Here is a 7415-nt window from a genome sequence, read left to right as displayed (position 1 = left end):
CAGCCCATTTTCATCTTCTAGATCATTTTCAAGATGTCCTTGGGGGTGTTGGAATGATTATCACACAGCTCTCCACTTCTGGCTGCAGGCTCTAGAGTTTGTTTCTCTGCATTCAGTCAGGCTTGCATTCCCTAAGAGTTCTTGGTAGCCTGTCATGTTTGCTTAGGGTAGAACAGTAACAATGAAAACCTTACCAATGGCACAACTGCCCAGCCCACAAGGAAAAGAAATGAACAAGCTGTCAAATTCTTCAAATATTTCTCCTGCTTTGCTGCAAGTGTTGTGCTGCACCCACAGTGTGGAAAGCTGCAGTTGGTGGCACACCTTGTGACAGAAGCTGCACCTCGTTCTCTGGGAAAGGTTCTTGGAAAAAGCAAACAGGACTGAGGAGAAGATTCTGGAAAAACTGAAAGAGCTTTTAAGAAATTAAATGAAAATTGAAACAATTCAAGACGTTTTTCTCAATTTATTTTTATGCTCCCCTTTTCCATCTTGCACTAGTTGTCCATCCCATTAATTCCAAACAGATCTCACTTCTAAGATCCATGAGTTGGCAAGTTTTAGACATTTTAAGACACCATGACCTAGACACAGTTTGGCTTCCCCTGTTTTTCTTGGAAATCAATGCTGGAGAGGTAAGCGCAGTGTTTGGGTCAGGTACAAATTCTGCATTCAGGGAATGCGCTCTGGGAGTGTTTGACCCTCAGCAGGGACAATGCACAGCAGTGACCGAGGGGATTCCTGAGCCACTGTGCAGGAGTCCAGACTCTGGCTCTTGGCTGAACTCGGCAAAGTTCCCGTGTTTGCAGAGGCTCAGGGGCTGCCCTCGGGGGAACGTGGGGCTCGGGGCGGGGGCGAGCGGGCAACGGACAAACGGACACGGGGACAAACGGCCCCGGAGCTTCAGTTGCAGCAGCGGCAGCAGCAGCAGCAGCAGCAGCGGCGGCAGCGGCAGTGACAGAAGAAACTTGAGAGTCTCTTCTCCTCTCCCTCTCCCGCTTCCCCGTACCTCTCCCGCTCTCCCTTTCCCGGTCTCCCCTACTCTCCCCGCCTCCCTCTCCCCGTGCCCGGCCGGGCCATGCCCCCGGCCCGCCCCCGGCCCCGGGCGGGGCTGCCCCGTGCCCGCCCCCGCCCGTCCCGCCGCCGCCTGGCCTCAGCCCGGCTCTGGCCGTGCTGGCGCTGGCGCTGCTGGGCGGGCGTCAATGCCTGGGGCTGGGGCGGCATCGCCGGCTTTTGGCTCCGCCTGGCCCGAGCCCGGCCCCGGCCCCGGCCCCGACGCAGGGTCCAGTCCCGGCCCCGACCCCGACCCCGGCCCCGGCCCCGGCCCCGGCTCCTCCCGGGGCCCGCGGAGGACACAGGCGGCGTTGCCTCTCCCGCCGCCTCCGCTGTGGCTTGCCCGGCCCGAGCTCCGCCGCTCGGCAGCGCAGCCGCCGGCCCCGAGCCTCCCGTGTCGCGTTCCAAAGAGCGAACGCCGGGGGATGGCCGGGCCGGGGCGGGTGAGGGGCGCTCGGGGGCCGTTGCTGGCCCCGGACCGAGCGCTGACAGCCGCGTCCCGCCCGCAGGGAAGGCGCAGGAGGCCCTGCAGCAGCGGTACCGCCTGGGTTCCCTGCTGGGGCGCGGCGGATTCGGCAGCGTCTGGTCGGGGACGCGGCTCTCGGATGGCGGCCCGGTGAGTGGCGGGGCCGGCGGCGGGCGGAGGAGGAGGGGGCGCAGGAGGAGGAGGAGTATGGGGCTCTGCAGGGCGGGCATTGAGCTGAGCCCGCTGCTCCCCTTGGCTTGCAGGTGGCCATCAAAAGGGTGCCACGGAATCGCATCCGGCACTGGAGCGAGCTGGTGAGTGAGCCGGGACAGCGGGAGAAGCCGGGCCGTGCCGGGCGGGGATGAGCCGAGCCCCGGCAGGGTGGAAGCCGCCAGGACATCTCGAGGGGGAGCGGGCGTGGGGCCAGCGCAGGGCGCAGAGCATCCGAGGCTGGCTGAGGGCCAGCCCTGGCCCGGCATTGGCCCCACTGATGGCATCGTGCTCCTCCCGCAGCCGGACAGCACCAGCGCTCCCCTGGAGGTTGTGCTGCAGGACAAGGTGTCCACTGGCTTCCCCGGTGTCATCCAGCTGCTGGAGTGGCTTGAGCTCCCCAGCGACATTGTCATGGTGCTGGAGCGGCCAGAGCAGTCTCAGGACCTCCTGCATTTCATTCAAGCACGGGGGTTCCTGCGTGAGGAGGTGGCGCGGCAGCTGTTCCGCCAGGTGCTGGAGGCCGTGCGGCACTGCACCAGCTGCGGGGTCCTGCACAGGGATATCAAACCAGAGAACATCCTGGTTGACCTGGCCACCGGGCAGGCAAAGCTGATCGACTTTGGCTGTGGCACCTACCTGCAAGACACAGCCTACACTCACTTTGCAGGTGAGCCTACACAGGGCTGTGCTCCCGCTCCTGGCATCTCATGGCCCAAGATCTCACAGCCCAAGCTGGCTGTGGCAGCGGGGATTCTCCCTTTTGCTGCCACTCAGGGGACTGAATCTGCAGCTGAGTTGCATTAGAGCAGGGCTGGGTGGGGAGCCATCTTCCAGCCCTGCTGGCAGGCTTTGCCCACCATTGTGCCCAGGACTGGGGCTGGGCTGGGACAGCCAGCCTGACAAAAACAGCCGTGGGTGGGGGTAGCAGAGAGGGAGGTCGGAACCTGTGTCCCAGCCGGTTTGTGTGCAGGCAAGAGGAAGGGCTTGGACTGCTCCACTTACCCTGTTTGTCTTGCCTTTATAATATGTTTGGGGCAATGCAGGCAGGGAGAATGAGGGCATGGTTTTTCCCCAGCACGCAGTGGGTATTTCCTTTGCATGTCATGGTCAGGCCTAGCCAGGGCTTCCACTGTCCCCTTCCCACACCAGTGGCTTCTTTTGCAATCCCAAGTTTGTACACCAGTCCCAGATGCTGGTGAGAGGACAGTGGTCACCCCGTGTGCCACTGATGCAGCCCCCACCCGCCCAGGGATGCTGGGGCCAGGCTCTGGGAGCAGCAGCATCCCCCTGATGAACTCCATCTGTATTCCACAGGAACACCATCATACAGCCCCCCGGAATGGACCCGCTTTGGCTGGTACCATGGCGAGCCAGCTACCATCTGGTCCCTGGGCATCCTGCTGCACCAGATGGTCTGTGGGAAGATGCCTTTCAGGAGGGGCTGGAACTTCAGCTGGGGCCAGCTCTCGCTGCCACAACGGCTCTCTCCAGGTGGATCCTCTTCTCTGGGCATGGGTGCAATACCAGTGCTGGGAGACAGCAGCGGGCTCGGGAGCATCCCGCTCTGGCAGCTGCTGAGGAGGTGGCACATGTCCTGCTCTCCCCCAAAACCAAGAATTGATGGGAAAGTTTAGGCCCAGCTCTGAGCGCATCCAGCATGGCCTGGGCATGGGAATAGTGGGGCAAAGCAGACAGGAGCCTTCTCCAGCTGACGGGCAGTTTCTGGTTTCTCTCCCCAGAGTGCCAAAATCTGATTGGGTGGTGTTTATCCATGCACTCCTTGGCCAGACCCTCATTAGAAGAGGTGTTCTGTCATCCTTGGATGCAGGATATTCCTCTGCCATAGAAGAAGGGAGAGAGCCACAGGCACACTTTGATCCAGGGCCCTGGTAAGTTACAGCTGCACACATGCCTTGGCAATGAGAAGCAAAGGAACCCAGCCCGTGTCACTGCAGCAGGGTCATGGGATGGGAACACGCAGCCCTTGTGCTGGAGCTGAGCTGCTCTGCCCAGCCCTGGCAGCTGTCATCCAAGCAGGTTTTGCTTGTCCTGGTTCCCTGACAGCTGGGGCCCTGGGCAGAGCCCTGACAGCCTGGTCTCACCCCAGGGAAGGAGAAGGAGCTCCCAGAGAAGCTGTACCAGGAGTGGGGCTGCTGCTGCAGGAGACAGCGAGGATGACATCAAGGATGACAACCTCTCCCTGGACCTGGCCACCAGCAGTTGAAGGTGATGCACTATGATTGTGGCACCTTCTTCAAAGCCAAACTCCACAGGGAGTTTGCAGATGAGTCCACACCTGGGGAAATGCTCCCAGATTTGGGCATTGCCCAGCCTGGCTGGGAAGCAAAGGTTCCCCCTTTGCTGGGGCAGATGGAACTAAATCTTCAGTCAGCTGCCCAGCTGCTTTTTTGGCAGGGCTGGTGGGCTGGGCTGGGGTGGGTACGAAATGGGAGTGGGCTCCTGGCCCTGCCAACAGCCCCCAGCACCCACCGTGCCCCGGGCTGGGGCTGGGGCAGCCAGCCCAACACAAACAAACCCCCATGGTGGGAGCAGAGGTGGGACTCCAGAACCTGTGCAGGGGCTGCTTTGCTGTGCAGGCAAGGAAGGCCTTGGGCTGCTCCACTGCCCTTGTTTGCTTTGGGATCACTGTTATTTTGGGGGGCAGTGCAGAGGGAAAGAGAGAAAGTGTGGACCTCCCTCACCCATGGCTGGATTTTTCCCTAGCATGTAGGGGTTGGGCCTTCCTCAAGGCCCTGACAGAGCTAAGAGTTTTGACCTTTCTTCTTCTTTTCCCTTTTTGTCTCTAACCTCTTTTCAACAATTTGTTTGTTTTTTTCTAGAGGAAGCATTCTAGGTGGTCCAGTCTGGATTGGGAAGTGCTTGGGACCAGCTGCAGCGTGGATGGGCCATGCCCTTGGAGCAGGCTGAGGACATCGTTTGGGACCAGCTTTTCTTCCAGCCGTGGATGGCGTGAGGTGGGTGCCCGTCTGCTTGGCAGGGTGGGATCAGAGCTTTTGGGAGATGGCAGCGAGCACAGGAGCATCCTGCTCTGGGCAGCTGCTGAGCAGGTGGATATGCCATGGCTGGCTGCAGGCTGGGCACATGTCCTGCTCTCCTGCCCTGCTCCCAAAGGCAGCACTGATGGGCAGCTCTGGGCACAGCTCTGAGCACAGCCAGCACGGCCTGGGCACTGCGGGCAGCTGGGATTAGAGGACAGGTACCCTCAGCTGATGGGCAGTTTCTGCTTTCTCTCCTTGCAGCCAGGCTCTGCAGATGCTGAGGCTGCTCTGGGCTCTGCCAGGGCTCTGCTGGAGCTCAGCACGGGGCCAGAATCAACCAAAGAAGAAATGGTGTCACCTGCAGCACAGACTTGCTTGAGCATTTTGGCAACACAGCTCAAGTTTGCAGAGTGTACGCCTCCAAGGGAAAACATGACACCTCCCAAAAATTAAACTTGTTCAATACCTTCTGAAATCAAATCAATCTGGGATGACTCCAAATGACATTTTTCAGCTTTCTCAAGATGTAGCTCAGCCCTTCTCTGAACAGTTCTCTCCCCCACCTGCCTTTTACTTCTCAACTGCTCCCTTTTTTCCCCCAGTGAATTCCCAGCCCATTGCAGTCTCCTTTACTTGCTGGCCTTCCGTGTTGCCCCTGACCACAAGGAAGGCCGAGCCCCAGGTTTAGGGACTCATGCTGTCAGTGGCTGAGGAGCACCAATGTCTCAGAGGTCCAGTGGGATTTTAGTGTCATTCAGAGCCACTCTCCAGCCCTCAGCTCTCCTCACTGCTGAGTTCCCACTCCCTTTCCTTCATCCTTGCAGCAGGATGAGCTCTGTGAATCCCCTTGAGCCTCCCCACTCTTCCCAGCCCACGCAGCCACCTCAGTGAGGCTGAAGCTGAAGCTTCTCTGTCTCCTATGGCACACCAGTCCAGTCCCCTGTGTGGGGAGCCCCAGCCCCAGAGCACAGCACACAGCAGTGCAGTCCGGGCTGGAGCAGCTGCCCTGCAGCCCTGGCTTGGCTGTTTGTGGCAGCTGAATGCTCCCTGTTTCAGCTGTCCCTGCAGGATGGCCCCAGGGCAGAGCCCAGCCGGGCTCCCACTGCACCCTTGGAGCTTGGGGCAGACAGTGCTCCCAGAGCTGAGGTTCATGGGGAGCACCTGGAGCTGTGCCTCGCACTCAGTGCTGGCAAGTGTTGTGTTCTCATCTCCTGCAGCCTGAGGGGAAAACAACCTGTGCTGCCAGGCCAGCACTGCCCCTCAGGGCAGGGACAAGGCTGAAGGGCTTTCCTATTCCAGAGCAGCTGGTACTGAGCCCTGGCAGGACTGGAGCTGGGTCTGGCCTGCTGTCCGGGACTCGCTGCCCACCAACCGCCCCCACCCACCACACTCCATCCTCCAGGGACAGAAGGGTCTGTGTGTGTGCCAGGGGCTCTTGGATGTCTCTGTATCCATGGACAGAAGGGTCTGTGTGTGCCAGGGGCTCTTGGATGTTTCTGTATCCAGGGACAGAAGGGTCTGTGTGTGCCAGGGGCTCTTGGATGTTTCTGTATCCAGGGACAGAAGGGTCTGTGTGTGCCAGGGGCTCCTGGATGTCTCTGTATCCATGGACAGAAGGGTCTGTGTGTGCCAGGGGCTCTTGGATGTCTCTGTATCCAGGGACAGAAGGGTCTGTGTGTGCCAGGGGCTCCTGGATGTCTCTGTATCCATGGACAGAAGGGTCTGTGTGTGCCTGGGTTTTCATAACGTCTCTGTACCCATGGGTATGGGATGAACATGGACAGTGAAAGTGTCAGTCACATTGCTTGCACACTCCTTCCTCTGTGTACAAGACACATCCATGCACACCCCCACATATTGGTATATTAATAGGATAGGGATGGATAGAGACTTCGCACAGAGCTCCAACTTTGGCACAACTCACCCTTTAGCCAGAGACCAGGGGATTTTTTTCCCCAGCTCTGTGTGAGAAGATGTCCAAGAGCTGAAGGAGCAGCATTCAGAAGCAGTTTCAGGATTTCCAGGTAGGAAGTGGAGCTCACAACCATCCATATAACTCACCATATTCATTGGGATGGGCTGCTGCTTCTTTAGGAATATGGCCCAATGCAGACATGAGACTTGGAAAAATCCCAGCTCTCTGTGGGTTTGTGCAAAAGTGGGAGCAGCACAAACACTTTGTGCCTGCCTGGGCGACACAAGGTCCAAGGAGGTTTGGTGGCAGAGGGTGACCTGGGCTGGTGGCAGGCAAAGTTCCATTCCATGACATCTCAGAGTGGCACAGGACAAAGGTCCAAGTACCCCCAACCCCACTGATGAAGTCCTTAGAGCGCTGCACATCCTCTAGGAAAAGCTGCTGTCAGACAATCCACTGGGATTTATAACTTCCATTTACAACACTTTAAATCCAAATTTCCAACTGCAATATTTTTACACTCCAGACACAGTAATGCATAAATGCATAATAGATCTTTCAATTTCCTATTGATTCAATCACAATTTAGAAGAACATAGTATTGCAAACAAAACCCTGAATGTTTTAAAAAAGGGATGCCCAGGTCAGTAAGATGAATCCATGCCATCAGAACATTTACAGAGTAACTGATTTCTCTTCTTAAAAAGATCAGTTGCCTCTTAATCCAAAGTTACCAAGGATTTTCACTACACATTTGTTTTTTGGTTTT

The 7415-nt window shown here is 57.9% G+C and overlaps 1 long non-coding RNA gene across 1 annotated transcript; it reads left to right on the top strand.

Moving 5' to 3' along the window:
• Nucleotides 1-2260: 2260 nt before the first annotated feature.
• On the top strand, nucleotides 2261-5339 carry LOC135291925 (uncharacterized). The gene is made up of 6 exons (XR_010354569.1): nucleotides 2261-2399; nucleotides 3047-3223; nucleotides 3472-3621; nucleotides 3840-3958; nucleotides 4573-4707; nucleotides 4993-5339. It is a non-coding gene; the product is annotated as an uncharacterized LOC135291925 (long non-coding RNA).
• Nucleotides 5340-7415: the final 2076 nt, after the last annotated feature.

Source organism: Passer domesticus, unplaced genomic scaffold (assembly GCF_036417665.1).
Source record: "Passer domesticus isolate bPasDom1 unplaced genomic scaffold, bPasDom1.hap1 HAP1_SCAFFOLD_146, whole genome shotgun sequence".
Classification (NCBI taxonomy): Eukaryota; Metazoa; Chordata; class Aves; order Passeriformes; family Passeridae; genus Passer; species Passer domesticus.
Note: the sequence above shows the minus strand (reverse complement) of the source record. Positions and strands in the feature narration are given on the sequence as shown.